Genomic DNA, 24,738 nt, shown 5'->3' on the forward strand with positions numbered 1-24,738 from the left:
TGAGTGTGAGGTTTGCTCATCACTCTGTAGGATTTTTGAAACTTAGGTGAGCACGAGGCTGCAGCTAAGCCCCCGAGTGTGAGGTTTTCCCATCACTCGGTAGGATTTTTGATACTTAGGCGAGCACGGGGCTGCAGCTAACCCCCGAGTGTGAGGTTTTCTCACCACTCGGTAGGATTTTTGATACTTGTAGCGTGGCTCCGAGAGAGGATTACAGTCGACCTGCACCTCGTCATCCTTGCGGATAGGGATGGAGCGGACGTTGTATTTGTAGCGCAACTAAGTTCCCGAGTGTGAGGTTTGCTCATCACTCGGTAAGACTTTTGAAACTTACGCAAGCACGAGGCTGCAGCTAAGCCTCCGAGTGTGAGGTTTGCTCATCATTCGGTAGGATTTTTTTCAACTTAGGCGAGTACTGGACTGCAGCTAAGCCTCCGAGTGAGAGTCTTGCTCATCACTCGGTAGGATTTTTTTCAACTTAGGCGAGTACTGGACTGCAGCTAAGCCTCCGAGTGAGAGTCTTGCTCATCACTCGGTAGGATTTTTTTCAACTTAGGCGAGTACTGGACTGCAGCTAAGCCTCCGAATGAGAGTCTTGCTCATCACTCGGTAGGATTTTTCAACTTAGGCGAGTACTGGACTGCAGCTAAGCCTCCGAGTGAGAGTCTTGCTCATCACTCGGTAGGATTTTCTCAACTTAGGCGAGTACTGGACTGCAGCTAAGCCTCCGAGTGAGAGTCTTGCTCATCACTTGGTAGGATTTTTTCAACTTAGGCGAGTACTGGACTGCAGCTAAGCCTCCGAGTGAGAGTCTTGCTCATCACTCGGTAGGATTTTTGAAACTTAGGCGAAACGGATTCGCAGCTAAGCCCCCGAGTGAGAGGTTTTCTCATCACTTGGTAGGATTTTTTCGACTTAGGCGAAACAGATTTGCAGCTGAGCCACCCATTGGGGATTTCAGAAACAAACATAAACAATCGGTAATTTTTAGAAGACTGTAAAACTCTTGTCTTTGATAAACAAAATACAAAGGTGTTCTTTTATTACATCTCAGCAGACTGAATGTTTAAGTATAAAAGGGGCGGAGCAACTCCACATTCCAAGCGCGCGGCTCATTTTTTTTGTGCTCGACATCGTAAAAGTGGTATGCTCCATTGTGGAGCACTCTGGTGACCACGAAGGGGCCTTCCCAAGAGGGGGCAAGCTTGTGTGGTTTTTGCTGATCCACTCGGAGAACTAAGTCTCCCTCTTGAAATACTCGACCTCTCACATTTCTGGGATGGAATCGACGTGGGTCTTGCTGATAGATGGTCGATCGGATCAAGGCCATCTCTCTTTCTTCTTCAAGGAGGTCAGCTGCATCCTGTCATGCTTGTTTTGCCTCCTCCTCTGTGAAAAGCTCGACTCGGGGTGCATTGTGTAGCAAGTCACATGGAAGAACAGCTTCAGCTCCATAAACCAAGAAAAACAGAGTTCTGCCAGTCGACCGATTGGGAGTTGTCCTCAATCCCCATAATACTGATGGAAGTTCATCAACCCAGACTCCTGCTGTGTGTTTGAGGTCACGCATCAGTTGGGGTTTCAATCCTCTGAGAATCAATCCATTTGCTCTTTCAGCCTGTCCATTTGACTGGGGTGGGCGTCAGAGGCATAGTCGACTCGAGTACCTTGTGAAGCACAAAAAGTCCTGAACTCATCAGAATCAAAGTTTGATCCGTTGTCAGTGATGATGCTGTGTGGAACACCATATCTGAATGTTATTTCCCTGATGAAGCTGGCAACAGTACTGGCATCGAGGTTCTTGATAGGCTTGGCTTCAATCCACTTGGTGAACTTGTCGACTGCTACAAGCACATGAGTGAATCCACTCCTGCCAGTCCTCAAAGGTCCAACCATATACAATCCCCAAACAGCAAAAGGCCAGATGAGTGGAATGGTCTTCAGGGCCGACACAGGTTTGTGAAACATGTTGGAGTAAAACTGACAACCTTCACACTTGTCGACTATTTCTTGTGCCATCTCATTTGCCCGAGACCAGTAAAATCCCGCTTGGTATGCTTTGGCCACAATAGTCCGAGAGGACGCATGGTGACCACAGGTTCCCGAGTGGATATCATAGAGGATCACTTGACCTTCTTCAGGTGTTATGCATTTCTGACAAACTCCAGTCACACTTTCTCTGAACAACTGTCCTCTTATCACGGTGAAGGCCTTAGATCGACGGATGATCTGTCGAGCCTCTTCTTCATCTTCTGGGAGTTCTCTTCTAAGAATGTATGTGATATATGGTACTGTCCAATCGGGGGTGATGACCAAAACTTCCATGATCAAGTCGACCACGGCTGGAATCTCGACTTCAGTCGGATCGGTGGCACCGTTTGGCTGTGGGGGCTCTTCAGTGAAGGGATCTTCTTAAACTGAAGGTGCATGAATGTGCTCCAGGAACACATTACTGGGAATGGCTTCTCTCTTGGAGCCTATCTTTGCTAAATCATTGGCTGCTTGATTTTTTAGTCGGGGTATATGATGGAGCTCTAACCCCTCAAACTTCTTTTCCAAATTCCTCATCGCGTTGCAGTAGCCAGTCATGGCTGGGCTTCTGACGTCCCACTCCTTCATCACTTGATTGACTACCAAATCTGAGTCGCCATAGACCATGAGGCCATGGACGCCGAGTGAGATGGTCATACGCAACGCATACAAGAGTGCTTCATATTCTGCTTCGTTATTGGAGGAATCAAAGTGAATCTGGAGGACATATCTGAGCTTGTCTCCTCGGGGGGATACCAGTACCACCCCAGCACCGGAACCATTCAGCATCTTGGAACCATCAAAGAACATGGTCCAGTGCTCCGAGTGAACTTGAGTCGGCAGTTGCTGTTCGATCCACTCGGCGAGGAAATCCGCTATTGCTTGGGACTTGATAGCTTTCTTTGCCTCAAACTTGATATCTAAGGGAAGGAATTCAATCACCCACTTTGCCACTTGACTAGTTGCATCTCTGTTGTTCAGAATCTCCGATAATGGAGCGTCGCTGACGACTGTAATGGAGTGGTCAGAGAAGTAGTGTGCAACGTTCTTCGTGGTCATATAAATCCCATAAACAAGCTTCTGATAATGTGGATATCTTTGATTTGATGTCCAAACTTCAGAGACATAATATACTGGGCGCTGAACTTTGTAAGATTTTCCTTCTTCTTCCCGCTCGACCGTAAGTACTGTACTGATGACTTGTCCAGTGGCTGCAATGTAAAGCAGTAAAGGCTCTTTGCTGATTGGGGCAGCAAGCACCGGCTGAGTGGAAAGCAGGGCTTTAAGCTCTGCAAATGCTATATCAGCTTCAGGAGTCCACTCGAACTTATCTGACTTCTTCATCGGTCGGTAAATAGGCAGTGCCTTTTCACCGAGGCGAGAAATGAATCGACTTAGGGCGGCCAAACAACCAGTAAGCTTCTGGACATCATGCACACGCACAGGGCGTTTCATTCGGAGTATGGCACCCACTTTCTCTGGGTTAGCATCGATCCCTCGTTCGGAAACAAGAAAACCGAGTAATTTTCCACCTGGAACTCCGAACGTGCACTTTGATGGATTAAGCTTGATATCATACCTTCTGAGGTTGGCAAAGGTTTCAGCAAGGTCAGCCAGTAGGTCGGAACCTTTACGTGACTTGACCACAATGTCATCCATGTATGCTTCCACATTCTGACTGATCTGAGTGAGTAAACACTTCTAAATCATCCACATGAATGTGGCTCCAGCGTTCTTCAAGCCGAATGGCATAGTGACATAACAGAAGCACCCAAATGGGGTGATGAAAGCTGTTTTTATCTCATCGGGTCCATACAGACAGATCTGATGATACCCGGAATAAGCGTCCAAAAAGGACAAACACTCACACCCCGCAGTCGAGTCGACTATTTGGTCGATGCGAGGGAGAGGAAAGTGATCTTTCGGGCAGGCCTGATTGATATGTTTGAAGTCAATGCACATGTGAAGCGAGTCGTCCTTCTTTGGGACCATGACAACATTAGCTAACCACTCGGAGTGGTAAATCTCTCGGATAAACTCAGCTGCTAGAAGCCGAGCCACTTCTTCACCGATTGTCTTTCTCTTCTGTACGGCGGACCATCGAAGATGTTCTTTGACTGGTTTCACTTTTGGGTCGACTCGCAAACGATGCTCAGCTAGTCCCTGGGAACACCTGGCATGTTAGAAGGTTTCCATGCAAAGATGTCCCAGTTCTCACGGAGGAACTGGATGAGTGCTTCTTCCTATTTGGAGTCGAGTATTGTTGAAATGTGAGTTGGAGCAGCATTGGGATCCGTTGGGTGAATATGAATCGGCTCCGTTTCACCAGACGACTGAAATGATGAATCTGTGGCAGGCTTCTTAGCTCGCAACAAATCACTTGGATCTGCATTTTTTGATACTCCTGCAATTCCACTACTGCCATCTGTGCATCGGCGATCTTTGAGCCCTTCTGGAAGCACTCTTCTGCCTTCTTCGATTGCCAGTGATAGTGATCACTCCTTTAGGACCAGGCATCTTCAATTTGAGGTACACGTAACATGGTCGAGCCATAAAACGTGCATAAGCTGGCCTGCCCAGAATAGCATGATAAGCACTCTGGAAAATCCACAACTTCAAATGCCAACTTTTCTTTGCAGCAATTCTTGGAATCACCAAAAACTACATCAAGGGCGATCGGGCCGATTGACTCAGCCTTCTTGCCAGGAATAACTCCATGGAAACTCATATTGCTTTCACTGAGTCTGGACATCGGAATGCCCATTCCTTTCAATGTCTCTACATATAGTATATTCTGGCCACTGCCACCATCCATCAGAACTTTAGTCAAACGAGTGCCTTTGATGACTGGGTCAACCACCAACGCTTGCCTCCCAGGGGTGGCTATGTGTGTCGGGTGATCAGACTGGTCGAATGTAATGGCAGTCTGAGACCATTTCAAATAACTGGGCGTCGCCGGAGCGACCATGTTTACCTCTCTGTTGATGACTTTCAGTCGACTTTTGCTCTCAACATCAGCAAAAATCATCAGAGTGGAATTGACGTGGGGTAACCATCGTCACTTTCCTCTTTGTCCTCAACTTTGTCTGACTCTTTTTCCTTTTCTTTGGGCTGCTTCTCTCGGAACTGCTGGATTAGGAGCCGACACTGTCGAGTGGTATGCTTCGGGTAAATGAGATTACCCTCCTCATCTTTCTTTGTGTGAATGTGGCATGGCAAATCCAACACATCATTTCTGTCTTGATCTTTTATTTTCTTGGGATTCCATGGTCCTTTGGGCTTCCCCTTGAACTTTCCCTGAGTCACGGCCAAGGTTTCTCCAGGAGCAGATGGCTCGGCTTTGCGCTTCTGCTTCCGAATGGAGTTTCCTCCTCCGGTTTCGTGGGCGACTGTCTTGTGTTTGCCACTCCAGAGTCGATCTTCTTCTTCACCATTGGCGTACTTGGTGGCAACTCCATCATCCGAGTCAGAGTCATATCTCTGGTCCGACCGAACTTCAGATTCAACTCTCAATATTTGACACCTTCTTTGAAGGCACAAACTGCTTGGTGATTAGACACATTCTCCACCGTGTGGTGCAACATGATCCATCTCTGGATATAATCTCCCAAAGTTTCATTTGGCTTCTGCACACAAGATTGTAGCTCTGTTAGCCCTGCTGGCCGTGTGCATGTTCCTTCGAATGATCTGACAAACACTCAAGCAAGTTCTTCCCAGCTATAAATACTGCCGGGTGCTAACTGATTTAACCATGCTCTGGCCGAGCTCTCCAACATCAGAGGAAGGTGCTTCATGGCCACTTTATCATTGCCGCCGCCAATCTGAACATCCACTCGGTAGTCCTCAAGCCAAGTGTCGGGCTTGAACTCACCAGTGAACTTACTGACTCCAGTAGCCAACCTGAAGTTGGGAGGAATCACCGCAGCCCTGATGGCTCTGCTGAAGAACTCTGGACCTGAGACATGCACTCTGCTGCTAGTTGGAAAATCTCTGTCGTGGCCTTCTCTGTGAGCTCTGTTTCTATCGACCAGACCTGAACGAGAATAGATCTCGCATCAAAGCCCGGTTCCCTGGGGTCAACTGGAATCCTTCGCCCAGCACTGTGAGGACGTCTGTCATCATGCTGCTGAGGCACGTATGACCCACTCCTTGGGGGAGGCGTGGGCACTCGATGACGATCATCGTGATCGAGGTGGTGATCATACTGCTCACGGTTTCTGTACTGATCTCGCCGGTCCCCACGTCCCTCACGCCTTGGGGGCGATCTCGGGTTGTGAGCCGACTGGACTGTGTCCGCAACCACGGATCTGCTAAGGATCCTATTTCGCGTCTGAGATACTGCTGTATTCTGCTCCCCCGCTGCTCGGAGCAAAGCCCGGATCTGCACCAAACCTCGACCAGCTTCTGACTGGGAAGGTTGAATTGACTCCGCTATTCGAGCTGCAGCTGTGAGATTCTGGATCGGAGTTCGGTATACCTAAGTGAGAGGCGGAAAAAGTTGGCATCGACTGGACTCGGGGATACGCTGCCGAGCACGCTCGTCGAGTGCGCGCTGGAGGTTCTCCAGTCGAGTGCGCTCAACCAAGTTGGCCAGGTGATGAAGCTATGTACCTAGGGTAGGGTCATGGACCTGTCCTAACTGCCCTACCCAAGGACATCTCTAGAAGAAACCACCTTTCAATCGACTTGGAGGTGTTCCACTCGACAGACTCGAATACGCTCGACCAAGAAGCAATCACTCGACCAAGATTCAACCACTCGACGGCCAGGAGACCTGAAGTCACTCCGCACGCTAACGGTCGGTCATTAAGTAGCTTTTATGGTTATCATAGCACTTTATTACTAGTGTTACCAGTAACGCCCTGCCTTAATGTACATTGAACCCTTTGTAACATGGGCTGGCCGGGGTCCTGGCGCACTCTTTATAAGCCACCCCCTCCTCCGAGACAAGGGTTCACACCTCTGTAATTCATACTCACATAATCCAGTCGACCGCCTCCGGGCTCTGAGACGTAGGGCTATTACTTCCTCCGAGAAGGGCCTGAACTCGTAAACCTTGCGTGCTTACAACTTCTCCATAGCTAAGATCTTGCCTCTCCATACTTACCCCCCTACACTACTGTCAGACTTAGAACCACGACAGTTGGCGCCCACCGTGGGGCAGGTGTTTTAGCGTTTGTTGGAGGAGTTGCGACCTTTTCCGACCCGAATCATCATGGTTTTCGGCGGAGTTTAGGTGGAGGGCCGCGAGATCCGTCTCAGCGCGCTCACGTTCATCGTCGACGACTCTGCTTGGCTCCAGGAGGCTCCGCTCGACGTGGACGCACTCCCTGCTCGCGGGGCAACGCACTTTAGCGCGTGCGTCCGCGGCGTTCTCCTGCATCAACCGTCGATCCCCTACCGGTCGGCTCCTGTGTTGTCCTCCCTCCCCGTTTCCCGCCGGCGCAAGCACTCCGGTCGGTCGAGACTTCAGCGGTGGGTGAGGCACGCGGTGGCACGTCAGTCGGCCACCCCTCAAGTCGTGGCAATCGAGCCCAACGAATCCCTCTACGGCCTGTTCGACCTGTCGACTGGCTCCGTAGAGACCGCATCCGAGTGCGACAGCAGAGATCCGGCGGCGGAGGTTCTGATGGTCGATGGACTGCCCAGTCCTCCCGGTTTTCCCCGCACCGACGGAGGCGCGGGTGGAGGCGACCCGTCGCATCTCCACGAGGAGTATCTTCCCGAGCCTCTCACGTCGCTGCAGAGAGAGAGCTTCGCCGCCGGAACATGGATGCACTGGACACTCCTATCGTTGGAGAAACCCCCGAGGCTCGCGCCTTGGAGGACGCGCGCCTGGCAAACTTGGCCAAGCGCACTTGACTGGAGAACCTCCAGTGAGCACTCGACAAGCGTGCGCGACAACGGGTTCTCGAATCCAGTCGACGTCAGCTCTTCCCGCCCCCGCAGGTATATCAAACTCCGATTCAGAATTTAGCAGTTGCGGCTCGTATAGCGGAGTCGATTCACCCCTCCGAGTCGGAGGCTAGCATAGGCTTGCTGCAGATCATAGCGTTACTCCGGGCAGTAGGAGATCAGAATTCCGCTGTTTCTTAGTCGCGGAACAGGTTTCACAGCAGATCCGTTGCCGCAGACATAGTCCAGTCGGCTCACAGCCCGAGATCGCCCCCGAGGCGTGAGGGACGTGGAGACCGGCGTGACCACTATGGGAACCATGAGCAGTATGATCACCGAGTCAATCGTGACGGTCGACGTCGAGTGCCCACGCCTCCCCCGAGGAGCGGGTCGTATGTGCCTCGCCAGAAGGATGACAGGCGCCCTCATAGTGGTGGGCGAAGGATTCCAGTCAACCCCAGAGGGCCAGGCTTTGATGCGAGATCCATTCTCGTCCAGGGTTTGGTCGACAGGAACAGGGCTCACCGAGAAGGTCACGACAGAGATGCACCTACCAGCGGCAGAGTATATGTTTCGAGGCCAGAGTGCTTTAGTAGAGCCATCAGGGCCGCTGTGATTCCTCCCAACTTCAGGTTGGCGACTGGAGTCAGTAAGTTCACTGGCGAGTCCTAGCCCGATACTTGTCTTGAGGATTACCAAGTGGCCGTCCAGATCGGCGGCGGCAATGATGAAGTGGCCATGAAGCACCTGCCTCTCATGTTGGAGGGCTCGGCCAGAGTGTGGCTGAACCAGTTAGCACCTAGCAGCATTTACACTTGGGAGGATCTCTCCCGAGTGTTCGTCACCACATTTGAAGGCATGTGCAAGCGACCGGCAGGCCTGACGGAACTGCGGTCTTGTGTACAGAAGCCGAACGAAACTTTCAGGGATTACATCCAGAGGTGGATCACGTTACATCACTCGGTGGAGAATGTGCCCGACCACCAAGGAGTTTGTGCCTTCAAGGAAGGCGTCAAGTACAGAGAACTGAATTTGAAATTCGGTCGAACTGGGGATATGTCCCTGAATCGAATGATGGACATTGCCACCAAGTACGCTAATGGCGAAGATGAGGATCGACTCAGGAGTGGCAAACTCAAGTCAGTCGCCCAAGAACCCGGAGGCAATTCCAATCGGAAACAGAAGCGGAAAGCCGAGCCAGCGGCTCCTGGGGAAGCCTTGGCTTTAACCCAAGGAAAGTTTAAAGGGAAACCTAGAGGGCCTTGGAACCCCAAAAAGGTTAAAGACCAGGACGGAAATGATGTGTTGGACTTGCCATGTCTCGTCCACACAAAGAAAGATGAAGAGGGTAATTTCATTTACCCGAAACATACCACTCGACAGTGTCGACTCTTGATCCAGCAGTTCCAGAGCAAGCAGCCCAAAGGTAAGGAAAAGGAGTCGGACAAGATCGAGGACAAAGAAGACAGTGACGACAGATACCCTCAGGTCAATTCCACTCTGATGATTTTTGCCGATGTTGAAAGCAAAAGTCGACTGAAAGTTATTAACCGAGAGGTGAATATGGTTGCTCCGGTGACACCAAGTTATTTGAAATGGTCTCAGACTGCCATAACATTCGACCAGTCCGACCACCCAACGCACATCGCCACCCCTGGGAAGCAAGCTTTGGTGGTCGACCGAGTTGTTGAAGGTACTCGACTGACCAAAGTCCTGATGGATGGTGGCAGTGGTTTGAACATATTGTATGCTGAGACGTTGAAAGGGATGGGCATTCCGATGTCCAGACTCAGTGCCACCAACATGAGTTTCCATGGGGTCATTCCTGGGAAGAAGGCTGAATCACTCGGCCAGATTGCTCTTGATGTGGTTTTCGGTGATTCCAAGAATTACCGCAAAGAGAAGTTGACATTTGAAGTTGTAGACTTCCAGAGTGCCTACCACGCTATTTTGGGCAGGCCGGCTTATGCACGCTTCATGGCCCGACCGTGTTATGTGTATCTCAAATTGAAGATGCCTGGCGCCAAAGGTGTGATCACTATTACGGGCAATTGGAAGAAAGCAGAAGAATGTTTTCAGAAAGGTTCGAAGATCGCCGATGCTCAGATGGCAGTGGTGGAGTTGCAGGAATACCAGAAGACTGCAGACCCGAGTGATTTGTTGCGAGCCAAGAAGCCCGCTACAGAGTCAACTTTTCAGTCGACTGGCGATACGAAGACAGCTCACATCCACCCGACCGACCCAAGCGCTTCTCCAACTCATATCTCGACAACACTCGACTCCAAATAGGAAGAAGCGCTCATCCAGTTCCTCCGTGAGAACTGGGACATTTTCGCATGGAAGCCCTCTGACATGCCGGGTGTTCCCAGGGAGCTGGCTGAGCACCACCTAAGAGTCGACTCAAAAATAAAACCTGTCAAGGAACATCTCCGACGGTCCGCCGTCCAGAAGAGAAAGGCCATTGGCGAAGAGGTAGCTCGGCTCTTAGCGGTAGAGTTCATCCGAGAAATCTACCACTCCGAGTGGTTCGCCAATGTTGTCATGGTCCCCAAGAAGGACGAGTCACTTCGCATGTGCATTGACTTTAAACATATCAATTGGGCCTGCCCGAAAGATCATTTTCCTCTCCCACGCATCGACCAGATAGTCGACTCGACTGCGGGATGTGAGCGACTGTCTTTTTTAGACGCCTATTCCGGGTACCATCAGATCCATCTGTATGGGCCTGACGAGATCAAAACAGCTTTCATCACTCCATTTGGGTGCTTCTATTATGTTACCATGCCATTCGGCCTCAAGAATGCCGGAGCCACATTCATGAGGATGATCCAGAAGTGTTTGCTCACCCAAATCAGTCGGAATGTGGAGGCGTACATGGATGATATTGTGGTCAAGTCACGAAAGGGTTCCGACCTGCTGACTGACCTTGCTGAAACCTTTGCCAACCTCAGAAGGTTTGATATCAAGCTTAATCCATCAAAATGCACATTCTGGGTTCCTGGCGGAAAGTTACTCGGTTTTCTCATTTCCGAACGGGGAATCGATGCCAATCCAGAAAAAGTCGGTAATACTCTGAATGAAAAGTCCAGTGTGAGTGCACGATGTTCAGAAGCTTACTGGTTGCTTGGCCACCCTAAGTCGATTCATATCTCGTCTCGGTGAAAAGGCATTACCTCTTTACCAATTGATGAAGAAGTCTGACAAGTTCGAGTGGACTCCTGAAGCTGACGCAGCGTTCGCAGAGCTCAAAGCTCTGCTCTCCACCCAGCCGGTGCTTGCTGCCCCAATCAGCAAGGAGCCTTTGCTGCTTTACATTGCAGCCACAGGACAAGTCGTCAGTACGGTACTTACGGTCGAGCGGGAAGAAGAAGGGAAAACCTTCAAAGTTCAGCGCCCAGTGTATTATATTTCTGAAGTCTTGACCCCATCGAAGCAAAGATATCCTCATTATCAGAAGCTCGTATATGGGATTTACATGACCACAAAGAAAGTTGCCCGCTACTTCTCTGATCATTCCATTACAGTCGTCAGCAACGCTCCGTTGTCAGAGATCTTGCATAACAGGGACGCAATTGGTCGAGTGCCTAAATGGGCGATTGAACTCCTTCCTCTAGATATCAAGTTTGAGGGAAAGAAAGCTATCAAGTCCCAGGCAATCGCGGATTTCGTCACCGAGTGGATTGAACAGCAACTGCCGACTCAAGTTCACTCGGGGCATTGGACCATGTTCTTTGACGGTTCCAAGATGCTAAATGGTGCTGGCGCCGGAGTGGTGTTGGTCTCCCCCAGAGGAGATAAACTGAGATATGTTCTTCAAATCAACTTTGATTCCTCTAACAACGAGGCAGAATACGAAGCACTTTTATATGGGTTGCGCATGGCCATTTCACTCGGCGTCCGTCGCCTCATGGTCTATGGCGACTCAGATTTGGTGGTCAATCAAGTGATGAAGGAATGGGACGTCAGAAGTCCATCCATGACTAGATATTGCAATGTAGTGAGAAAGCTGGAGAAGAAATTCGAGTGGTTAGAGCTTCATCACGTACCCCGGCTGAAAAATCAAGCAGCTGATGATCTAGCAAAAATAGGTTCCAAAAGAGAAGCCATTCCCAGCAATGTGTTTTTGGAACACATCCACACACCATCAGTCCAGGAGGATCCCTTCACTGAAGAGGCCCCGCAACCAAAAAGCGCCACGGATCCGACTGAAGTTGAAGTTCCAGCTGTGGTCGACCTGGTCATGGAAGTCTTGGTTATCACTCCCGTCTGGACAGAACCGTACATCGCGTACATCCTAAGGAAAGAACTCACAGAAGACGAAGAAGAGGCTCGACAGATCGTCCGTCGATCCAAGGCCTTTACAGTCATAAAGGGACAATTATATAGAGAAAGCGCGACTGGGGTCGGCCAGAAGTGTATTACACCAGAAGAAGGTCAGATGATCCTTAACGATATCCACTCGGGGACCTGTGGTCATCATGTGTCCTCTCGGACCATTGTGGCTAAAGCATACCGAGCGGGGTTCTACTGGCCGAGAGCCAATGAGATGGCAAAAGAGATAGTCGACAAATGTGAAGGATGTCAGTATTACTCCAATATGCCGCACAAGCCCGCGTCAGCCCGGAAAACCATTCCACTCGTCTGGCCCTTCGTTGTTTGGGGGCTGGACATGGTTGGACCACTGAGAACAGGCAGGAGCGGCTTCACTCATGTGCTGGTAGCAGTCGACAAGTTCACCAAATGGATTGAAGCCAAGCCTATCAAGAATCTCGATGCTTGCAGCGCTATCAGTTTCGTCAGAGAGTTGATATTCAGATATGGAGTTCCGCATAGCATCATCACGGACAATGGGTCAAACTTCGATTCCGACAAATTCAGGGCCTTTTGCGCCTCTCAGGGCACTCGGGTCGACTATGCTTCGGTCGCTCACCCCCAGTCGAATGGGCAAGCAGAAAGGGCAAACGACCTAATTCTCAAAGGACTGAAACCCCGATTGATGCGTGATCTCAAGCATGCAGCAGGTGCATGGGTCGACGAGCTTCCATCAGTCCTTTGGGGATTGAGGACAACCCCGAATCGATTGACCGGAAGAACCCCATTCTTTCTGGTCTACGGAGCCGAGGCAGTCTTACCGAGTGACCTGCTTCACAACGCTCCCAGAGTCAAGCTCTACTCAGAAGATGAAGCAGAACAAGCCCGGCAGGACGTAGTCGACCTCCTAGAAGAAGAAAGAGAAATGGCCTTGATTCGATCGACCATCTATCAGCAAGACTTGCATCGATTCCATGCCAGAAACATGAAGAGCCGAGCCTTCCAAGAAGGAGACTTAGTCCTCCGAGTGGATCAGCAGAAACCACACAAGCTCGCTCCTACTTGGGAAGGCCCCTTCATAGTCACCAGAGTCCTCCACAATGGAGCATACCACCTCTACAATGTCGATTGCCAGATTGATGAGCCACGAGCCTGGAATGCGGAGCTACTCCGCCCCTTTTATACTTAAATTCTCACTCGGATGAGATGTAATAAGAAAAACTCCTGTAGTTTATTTATCAAAGACAAGAGCGTTATAATTTTCCCAGTAATTATTGTTTTTGTTTGCGTAAGAAATCCCCCAGTGGGTGGCTTAGCTGCGAATCCGCTTCGCCTAAGTTTGTAAAAATAGTTTCCTACCGAGTGGCGAGCCAGCCTCCCACTCAGGGGCTTAGCTGCGAATCCGTTTCGCCTAAGTTTGAAAAAATCCTACCGAGTGGCGAGCCAGCCTCCCACTTGGGGGCTTAGCTTCGAATCCGTTTCGCCTAAGTTTGAAAAAATCCTACCGAGTGGAGAGCAATCCTCCAACTCGGGGGCTTAGCTGCAGTCCAGTACTCGCCTAAGTTCTCTCACTTAGAGACTTAGCTGCAGTCCGGCACTCGCCTAAGTTTGAAAAAATCCTACCGAGTGGAGAGCAATCCTCCCACTGGGGGGCTTAGCTGCAGTCCAGTACTCGCCTAAGTTCTCTCACTTAGAGACTTAGCTGCAGTCCGGCACTCGCCTAAGTTTGAAAAAATCCTACCGAGTGGAGAGCAATCCTCTCACTCGGGGGCTTAGCTGCAGTCTAGTACTCGCCTAAGTTCTCTCACTTAGAGACTTAGCTGCAGTCCGGCACTCGCCTAAGTTTGAAAAAATCCTACCGAGTGGAGAGCAATCCTCCCACTCGGGGGCTTAGCTGCAGTCCAGTACTCGCCTAAGTTCTCTCACTTAGAGACTTAGCTGCAGTCCGGCACTCGCCTAAGTTTGAAAAAATCCTACCGAGTGGAGAGCAATCCTCCAACTCGGGGGCTTAGCTGCAGTCCAGTACTCGCCTAAGTTCTCTCACTTAGAGACTTAGCTGCAGTCCGGCACTCGCCTAAGTTTGAAAAAATCCTACCGAGTGGAGAGCAATCCTCCCACTCGGGGGCTTAGCTGCAGTCCAGTACTCGCCTAAGTTCTCTCACTTAGAGACTTAGCTTCAGTCCGGCACTCGCCTAAGTTTGAAAAAATCCTACCGAGTGGAGAGCAATCCTCCCACTCGGGGGCTTAGCTGCAGTCCAGTACTCGCCCAAGTTCTCTCACTTAGAGACTTAGCTTCAGTCCGGCACTCGCCTAAGTTTGAAAAAATCCTACCGAGTGGAGAGCAATCCTCCCACTCGGGGGCTTAGCTGCAGTCTAGTACTCGCCTAAGTTCTCTCACTTAGAGACTTAGCTGTAGTACGGCACTCGCCTAAGTTTGAAAAAATCCTACCGAGTGGAGAGCAATCCTCCCACTCGGGGGCTTAGCTGCTATCCAGTACTCGCCTAAGGTCTCTCACTTAGAGACTTAGCTGCAGTCTAGCACTCGCCTAAGTTTGAAAAAATCCTACCGAGTGGAGAGCAATCCTCCCACTCGGGGGCTTAGCTGCAGTCTAGTACTCGCCTAAGTTCTCTCACTTAGAGACTTAGCTGCAGTCCGGCACTCGCCTAAGTTTGAAAAAATCCTACCGAGTGGAGAGCGATCCTCCCACTCGGGGGCTTAGCTGCAGTCCAGTACTCGCCTAAGGTCTCTCACTTAGAGACTTAGCTACAGTCCGGCACTCGCCTAAGTTTGAAAAAATCCTACCGAGTGGAGAGCGATCCTCCCACTCGGGGGCTTAGCTGCAGTCCAGTAGTCGCCTAAGTTCTCTCACTTAGAGACTTAGCTGCAGTCCGGCACTCGCTTAAGTTTGAAAAAATCCTACCGAGTGGAGAGCAATCCTCCCACTCGGGGGCTTAGCTGCAGTCCAGTACTCGCCTAAGTTCTCTCACTTAGAGACTTAGCTACAGTCCGGCATCGCCTAAGTTTGGAAAAATCCTACCGAGTAGAGAGCAATCCTCCCACTTGGGGGCTTAGCTGCAGTCCAAAACTCGCCTAAGAACACATCTCAATCCTCAAGGACGACGAGGGGCAGGTCGACTGCCACCTTCTCCTGGGGAGCTTCGCCACAAACACAATGCGCGATTCATCCCGCTCTACAGTAAGGAAGTGCGGGTCGACTGCCACCTTCTCCTGGAGAGCTTCGCCACAAATACAATGTGCGCTCCGTCCCACTCTGCAGTAACAGGGTGTGGGTCGACCGCCGCCTTCCCCTGGGGAGCTTCGCCACAAATACAAGACATGGGTCGACTGCTTCCCTTTCCTTCGGAGCTGCGCTGCGAATACAAAAGTTGTCTCGAATGAAGAATGGGTTCACTCAGCAGGAGATTCATAAAGATATTCAACGGTAAACCAAGTTCAGGAAAATTCTAAAGGTTCCAGATTACAGATCGAAGTACTCGGGCATGCAGCCCGAAAAAGTTTAATGGTTATAAAAACCACTCGGCATTCCGAGGCAAATTTAAGGTGGGACATAAGAGTTTGTTCACTCCGCGGGAGGAGGGCTGGCAGGCTCGATGAACTCATCCAGGTCGACGCCGTCGGCTATCTGAGTGGCTGCAGCGATGAAAGTCTCCATAAAGGTTCGGAAGTCATGCTTCTGGGTGTTGGCGACTTTGATTACTGCCAGTTTGTCCTGTCGCACCTCCTTGCAGTGGACACAAACCAAAGACAGAGCCACGTCGGCTCCACACCGAGCAGCAGACTTCTTCCACTCCTGCACTCGGTCGGGGATTTCATTTAGTCGAGTCATCAGGGACTCAATATCATTTTGGAGCACAGCCTCTGGCCAAAGTGCCGGGTCAATCCATGACATGGCGACCTTCAGTCGAGCCAAGTAGTCCACGGCACTGTCGTTGCGAGATTCCAGACGGAGCAGATTCATGGCAGTTTCATCTTTCATGGGAGAGTTGATTGGATCCAAACCTGGTTCGATCCGCCCAGTCTCCTCTTCAAAGTTCTGGCAAAACTCTGCATTCATGATCCAAGGATAAGTCAATTTTCGTACAGTGAGTCGACACAAAAAAAATCAGTCGGAACAGAATGTGCACCTTCAAGCTTGATGAACAACTTCTTGGCAAGACTTCTCAGATAGCTCTCCAGATCATCCCTCCTGCGAGCAATGCCTTCCATTTTCTCGCTCTGGACGAGATTCGCCTTCTTCCAGTGCGAGCACTCCTTGTTGGAGTCATTCAGAGCGGTCTTCAGCCTGGTATTCTCTTCTTCCAACTGGCCGACCGAAGCCAGCTTCTGTTCGGCCAGAGCGGTCTTGTCGTCAGCCTCCTTACGAGCAGCGGCCAAATCCCGATCCTTCTTCGCCAGAGCTTCTCTCAGTTTTGCTGCAAAGAAATGATGATTGATTCAGAAATAGCAGAAGGGTACTCAAGCCTAAAACTGACCAGTCGACAAACTCGTCTTACCTGTGACGCCGTCTCTGACCTTTTGCAGCTCTGTCCTGGCCAGCTCCAATTCAAGGTTCAGTTGAATCTGCTGCTTCTCCAAGTCAGCAAAGCAAGCTCCAAGATCACAAGATTTCTGAAATCAAAGGGGAGAAGTTCTTTTTACAGTAAAAAACAACAAAGGAAATAAATAATAAGACTACGGTCGACTGCCCGCAATCCACCGTAGTCTCGGGGACTACACCCAGTGGGTGCACTTTGCATGCCCCCACCGGTTCTGATCCCACTCGACCGGCCCGCCGAAGTCGAGTCCAAAAAAAAAGAGGCAGAAAGAGAGAAAGTAGAACTCAGACTACAGTCGACTGCCAGCAGTCCACCGTAGTCCCGGGGACTACACCCAGTGGGTGCACTTTGCGTGCCCCCACCGGTTCTGATCCCACTCGACCAGACCGAGTGGAAGAGACAAACTACCAGTTTGGTTTATACATTCGGCAAAATACAAAGACTACAGTCGACTGCCAGCAGTCCATCGTAGTCTCGGGGACTACACCCAGTGGGTGCACTCAGCGTGCCCCCACTAGTCCAAAAAATTCAATCGACACACCCAGTGGGTGTACAGATGAAAAGATTTTTCGGAAAGAATCTTCAGATAGCATATCCTAACAGAACAAGCGGCGACCAACTAACCTGAACCTTGCTCTGGAGAGCCGAGCTGGCATCATAGGCGGCTTGGCTGGCGTCCCGCACCGTCTTCATCTTCTCCATCATAATGCCCGCCTGGCGTATGGCTTCCCTAGCAGCATTCACCTCGTCCTCCGGGACATGATGGGTCGCAAAAAGTGAAGGCGGGTTGACAGGGGCTCGAGCAGTCGGCGAAGAAGGCAAGGCACTCGACAGTGGCTTGGCGAAGGTAACTGAACCCCGATTGACGTCGCCAGTGTCCTGAACGACTGGCTCCGCCCTCGGCGTCGACTGTAGCGCCTCACTTATAGGAGCTCGCCTATTCTGCCTCGTCAAAGGCCTCTCGGACTCTTCATCATCATCAGGGAGGTCAATAATGTTGGGAGCTGTGCAAAGTTCAATTGCCAAAATCACGTCACCCAATGAGGCACATTGCAGTTGAATCGACCGAATAAAGATGGTATGGCAGAAATCATACCCGGATCAGAGGTGACCACATCCTCCATCACCTCATCATCATCCCTGTAAGCTGAGGTCCCGGAAGTGGCAGCGCTGACAATTTCAAAGTTCGTCCAGTTAAAACAAGAAAAACAAACAGCGCGGAGCGTCGAGTGAATACAAAGAGAGACACTCACGCGGAGGCGACGGGGATATCAATCTTGATCTTCGGCAACGCCTTCCGAGTCCTCGGCTCTGCAACTTTGGGGTGCTTCGGCGCCTTCTCAGTCGGGGTTGGTGAAGAGATCCGAGGACGCTTCGAAGACTGACCAGCCTGAGTTGTTGCCTTGTCGCGGGCACTTGGCCGTTCTTGGTCGAGCTTGGATCGCCTCTCCCTGCGAGGGGGTGACTCGACTTCTTCTCCATCACTTGAGTCATCGCTTCCTCCATCCCCTTCACCATCGGAAATCCACTCGCCATTGTCGCCGCCACTCGCCTCGCCTTCCAGTACTTTCTCTTGCTCCCCGTTGGGCATTGAATACATTTCAATAATGGCCTGAAAGGAAGCAGGGAGAACAAAGTCAGTCGACGCAATATAGGCAGCTGCGCGAGTAAATTCAGATTACAAGCAAAAACTCAGAATCAGACCTGCTCTGGTGCATGAGACTGGTCGAAAGGGGGAACTCTCCTGGCTCCCCTGGGATTGTCCTTGTTCCCGGTGATGCCCGACAGCCACTTCTCCAGTGTGTCGTCGTCGACCTCCTCCGGGTGGATCCGAGTGGAGTCTTTAAGACCCGAATACATCCACATCGGATGGTCTCGAGCTTGAAGAGGCTGGATGCGCCGCTGAAGGAAGACCTCCAAGAGATCCATACCAGTGACCCCGTCACGAATAAGCTGGACCACTCGATCGACCAACAGCTTCACGTGCGCCTTCTCCTCCGGGAGCACCTTCAAAGGGGAGGGTTCCTCCACTCGGTCCATGGTAAAGGGAGGGAGGCCAGTCGATTGCCCTGGCGTCGACTGGTCTTTACAGTAAAACCAGGTCGACTGCCATCCTGAACTGAGTCAGGAAGAATCATGGCCGGAAAGGAGCTTTTCCCTCTCGTCTGGATGCCAAGACCCCCACACATCTGGATCACTTGGGTCCTCTCATCACTCGGATTAGCCTTTTTCACTGGCTGGGAGCGACAAGTGAAAATATGCTTGAAAAGACCCTAGTGAGGCCGGCAACCCAGGAAATTCTCACACAAAGAAACGAAAGCGGCGAGATAAACGATCGAGTTGGGGGTAAAATGGTGGATTTGTGCCCCAAAGAAGTTCACAAACCCTCGAAAGAAAGGGTGAGGAGGCAAGGAAAACCCACGGTCGACGTGGGTGGCAAGAAGAACATGCTCCCCTCCCGAGGTTGCGGCTCAGATTCCTTCCTCGGAAGCCATGCCGAGTCATAGGGGATCAGCCCCCCTTCGGCCAGGTCGTCAAGGTCTTCTTGGGTGATCCTCGAGTGGATCCAGTCGCCCTGGATCCAGCCCTTCGGCAGGCCGGTCCGCGAGGAAGATCCGCCTCGGCTGGTCGCCTTCCCCTTCGACCTCATTGTCGCCTTCTTTGCCCGCTCCAGAGACGCCGTCTTCTCCTTCCCCATTGTCGCCGGTGAGACGCGTACGGAGCGGTGATGTTGGGGCGAGAGGGAGCGCAGCGGAGGGGCGTGAAGAGGAGAAGAGGAAATGGGAACACACTGTTCGGGAGACTCTGGTCCAACGCCTTATATGAGGCCGCTTCTGAGTGGCTGACAGGTAGGCCTAGGTGGCTCTGTCAAATCCCGTAATGATCGCGCGCGCGGTATGTGGTGAAAAAGGAAGTGCGGGGATCGAGGCGTCTCCGCTCTATCCCATCCGATTACTGCGCCCTCCCCCGTGCCGCGCGCTTCCCAAAATTCGGATCCCATGAAATCTGCGGGCAGCAAACAAACTTGTCAGACTAAAAGATCTCCTCTGCACCGTCACTCGGAGCCTTACAAGTAAAGAAACTCACTCGACAAAGAATTAAGAATGGATCAAGGCGACTGAAAAGGAAGTTGCTGTCATCACTCAGGTCCGTTGATCCACAACAAGATATGCTCACGGCATGAAAAACGAGTCGGAGAGGTTCTCAACTCCTTCCCCACTCAAACCTCGATCCATTCGGGGGCTAATGATGAAGCTATGTACCTAGGGTAGGGTCATGGACCTGTCCTAACTGCCCTACCCAAGGACATCTCTAGAAGAAACCACCTTTCAATCGACTTGGAGGTGTTCCACTCGACAGACTCGAAGACTCTCGACCAAGAAGCAATCACTCGACCAAGATCCAACCACTCGACGGCCAGGAGACCTGAAGTCACTCCGCATGCTAACGGTCGGTCATTAAGTAGCTTTTATGGTCATCATAGCACTTTATTACTAGCGTTACCAGTAACGCCCTGCCTTAATGTACATTGAACCCTTTGTAACGTGGGCTGGCTGGGGTCCTGGCGCACTCTATATAAGCCACCCCCTCCTCCGAGACAAGGGTTCGCACCTCTGTAATTCATACTCACATAATCCAGTCGACCGCCTCCGGGCTTCGAGACGTAGGGCTATTACTTCCTCCGAGAAGGGCCTGAACTCGTAAACCTTGCGTGCTTACAACTTCTCCATAGCTAAGATCTTGCCTCTCCATACTTACCCCCCTACACTACTGTCAGACTTAGAACCACGACACCAGGTGTGCCTCCTCCAAGGCCTGGGCCTCAGGGGTTTCTCTAATGATAGGAGTGTGAAGTGCATCCATATTTCTGCGGCGAAGATCTTCCCTCCGCTGAGAAGAAAGGGGTTTGGGGCGGTACTCTTCATGAACACGCGACGGATCGCCAGCGCCATCGCCTCCATCTTCACGGGTGAAGCCAGGAGGACTGCGTGGTCCATTGACCATCAAAACTTCCGTCGCGGGGTCGCTGTTGTCGCACTCGGATGTACTCTCTACAAAGTCAGTCGAACAGGCCGTAGAGAGTTTCATCGGGCTTGATTGCCGCGACTTGGGGGGTGGCCGACTGGCGAGCCATCGCGTGCCTCACCCACTTCTGAAGCCTCGATCGACCGGAACGCTTGCGCCGGCGGGCTACAGGGAGGGAGGACAGCACAGGAGCCGACCGATACTGAGTCGATGGCTGCCGTAGGAGGACGCCACGGACGCACGCATGAAAGTGCGTTGCCCCGCGGACGGGAACCGCCTCGACGTCGAGTGGAGCTTCTTGGAGCCAAGCAGAGTCGTCGGCGATGAACACGAGCGCGCCGAGACGGATCTCGCGGCCCTCGGCCAAACCTCCGCCTGAAACCATGTTGATGGGGATTGGAAAAATCGCAACTTCTCCAACAAGTCGCTAAGACACCTGCCTTACGGTGAGCGCCAACTGTCATGGTTCTAAGTCTGACAATAGAATGGGGGGTAGGGATGTAGAGGCAAGATCCTAGCTATGGAGGAATTGTACACATGAGTTTTATTAGTTTAGGCCCTTCTCAGAGGAAGTAACAGCCCTACATCTCGGAGCCCGGAGGCGGTCGACTGGATTATATGCGTGTGAGTTACAGGGGGTGCGAACCCTTCTACCTATGGAGGGGGTGGCTTATATAGAGTGCGCCAGGACCCCAGCCAGCCCACGTCACAGAGGGTTTAAGGTACATTGAAGAAGGGAACGTTACTGGTAACGCCCACACTGAAGTGCTATAAATGACAATTAATCCTATAAGTAAATGCCCGACCGTTATTCATGCAGAGTGGCTTTAGGTCTTCTGCCCGTCGAGTGACTTCTGCGACGGTCGAATGACATTGATTCTTCCGAGTGGAACATCTCTGGTCGAGTGGATGATGGTACCCTTTGAATGATCCCGGCTTTAGGGTGATGACCTAGGGGAGGATGTCTAGGTCAGGTCTATGAACCTACCCTAGGTACATAGCTTCATCAGGCCCCAAATGTCAGTGACTAACTAACTACAAATTAATTAATAGTTTTTAACTAACAGTTTTATTCATTAAAAAACATTTAAGCTAGTGGGGCCCGCATGTCAGTGACACTGTGTGCCTAGTCAGCACAGTTGACCACGGTCAACATGGTGAACTGGGGCCAGGGGGCCGACTGGCAGTGACCCAGAGGCGGGCCCCAGGTGTGCCATGTCGGCGGCATTGGGGCTTTGCCTCTGGCGACCAAAACAGCGGCGGGGCTCGGGCGCGGATGGGGATCGTGCTACGAGGCACAGGGAGAGGTGCGGCTAGGCGCGTTTGACGCGGCTCGACGTCGCACGCAAGATGGAGGCGACGACTGGGGCCCGGAACGACCAGAACAGCATCGACGACGAGCAGTAGCGGCGGAGATCTCAGGCATGCTATGGGGAGGCGGCTGTGGTGCGAATTTGCGTGCGCGTTCGGGCTCATTCGAACGCGGGAACATCACCATGTCGTTCTAACCCCACGGCGCGGGCTACGGAGGTCAGAAGCGACAGCAGCGACGAGCTCGGGCAGTGGACAGAAAAGGGTGCGGTGGCGAGCTAGCTACGGCGATGCACAAGGCGCGAGGAGAGGAATGGAGGGAGGAAGGAGCTCTCCTAGCGGCTCACTGTGGCCTGTGGTCAGTTTAATAGCAGCAGAGAGGTCAGCGGAGTCGGAGGGGAACGGTGGTGACCGAAGATGCAAACGAAGGGGCTCGGCGCTGCAAGGTCCCTCGGCTCCAACGGAAGGCGTCAGGCGACGTGGAAGACGGTGGCGAAGACGTTGGGCATGGTGGCGAGGCGAGGCGGTGGCGAGGCGAGGCGGTGGCGGTGGCCGCAGTGGCGATGCAGCACAGCGACGACGGAGCAGAGGAGGAAGAAGTTGTCGAGGCGGGTGCTCCAGCGGCCCCCAGTGCGGTCCAGTGGCACCAGAAGAAGAAGAAGACGACGCTGGAGCTCCATGACAGACCGGCGAGGCCGGAGGGGCCCGGTGGACGCGGGTTCGACCGGCGCACGGCGATGGTGGCGCTCAGGAGGAGCGAGCGCGTGAGGGAGAGGGGAAAATATCTGCACGGAGGGGGGAAGTGGGGCTGACGAGGCTGAGAGGGGGCCGTGGCGTCCATATCCTTGCTGGGGCGTCACCAGCGAGGCGGGTCCGACGGGGACAAAGCCTGTAGCGACCCAGGACAGAGGAACGGGGAGACGGAGGTGTCTGGTACAGGGAGTGGGCTAGATTGGGCGGCTCGGGTGGATTAGGCCGAGGGGGTTAGGGGGCCTTTCTCTTTTTCCTTTTTCCTTTCTTTAGCTCTTTTCTTTTTACAGAAAAATGCTATGCAATATTTCAGCTGCCAAAAGGAGTTCTGTAAAATGTGGGACTTGGCCAAATAAATACATTACAATATTTTGCACCTGCCTCAAAAAGTTTGGGAGGAGTTTGAATTGATTTGGATTTTTCACAAATGGAAAAGCATTTAAAAATGCTGATTTGGAACTGCTTTAATTCCCAGGGGAAATTAGCTATCTCAAATGATGTTGAATCACTCATGACATTTAGTTAGCGAATATTTTCAACCCAGCGAACATTTTTGTTTTACTGTTGGGAGAAATAATTTATTTGACTTTATTTTAAATTGAATTTGAATTGGTTTTGAAACAAAGTGAGATTAGCAACAGTAACAGTGATGACTTGGCATAATTAGTAGGGAATTACTGTAGCTTGATTATCCAGGCGTTACACCTATTCTGCACAACTCCAAAAGTCCTGAAACTTCACGAGAGCACGTTTCAGAATATATAAAAAATATTGGGCGAAGGAAGTACCAGAGGGGGCCACCCACCTGTTGGGGAACGTAGTAATTTCAAAAAAATTCCTACGCACACGCAAGATCATGTGATGCATAGCAACGAGAGGGGAGAGTATGATCTACGTACCCTAGTAGATCGACAACGGAAGCATTTGGTTGATGTAGTCGTACGTCTCCACGGCCCGACCGATCAAGCACCGAAACTACGGCACCTCCGAGTTCTAGCACACGTTCAGCTCGATGACGATCCCCGGACTCCGATCCAGCAAAGTGTCGGGGAAGAGTCCCGTCAGCACGACGACGTGGTGACGATCTTGATGTACTACTGCTGCAAGGCTTCGCCTAAGCACCGCTACAATATTATCGAGGACTATGGTGGCTGGGGGCGCCGCACACGGCTAAGAATAAGATCACGTGGATCAACTTGTGTGTTTCTGGGGTGCCCCTGCCTCCGTATATAAAGGACTAAAGGGGGGGTGCGGCCGGCCTAGGAGAGGCGCGCCAGGAGAGTCCTACTCCTTCTGGGAGTAGGATTCCCCCCCCCCCCCCAATCCTAGTTGGAATAGGATTCGCGGAGGGGGGAAAAGAGAGAGGGGGGCTGGCCCCCTCTCCTTGTCCTATTCGGACCAAGGGAGGGGAGGGGCGCGCGGCCCATCTTGGGCTGCCCCTTCTCTTTTCCACTAAGGCCCACTAAGGCCCATAAAGCTCCCGGGGGGTTCCGGTAACCTCCCGGTACTCCGGTAAAATCCCGTTTTCACCCGGAACACTTCCGATATCCAAACATAGGCTTCCAATATATCAATCTTTATGTCTCGACCATTTCGAGACTCCTCGTCATGTCCGTGATCACATCCAGGACTCCGAACAAACTTCGGTACATCAAAATGCATAAACTCATAATATAACTGTCATCGTAACCTTAAGCGTGCGGACCCTACGGGTTCGAGAACAATGTAGACATGACCGAGACATGTCTCCGGTCAATAACCAATAGCGGAACCTGGATGCTCATATTGGCTCCTACATATTCTACGAAGATCTTTATCGGTCAGACTGCATAACAACATACTTCCCTTTGTCATCGG

The sequence above is a fragment of the Triticum urartu genome, chromosome 3A (assembly GCF_056163025.1).
Source record: "Triticum urartu cultivar PI428250 chromosome 3A, HENAU_Tu73, whole genome shotgun sequence".
Taxonomy (NCBI): domain Eukaryota; kingdom Viridiplantae; phylum Streptophyta; class Magnoliopsida; order Poales; family Poaceae; genus Triticum; species Triticum urartu.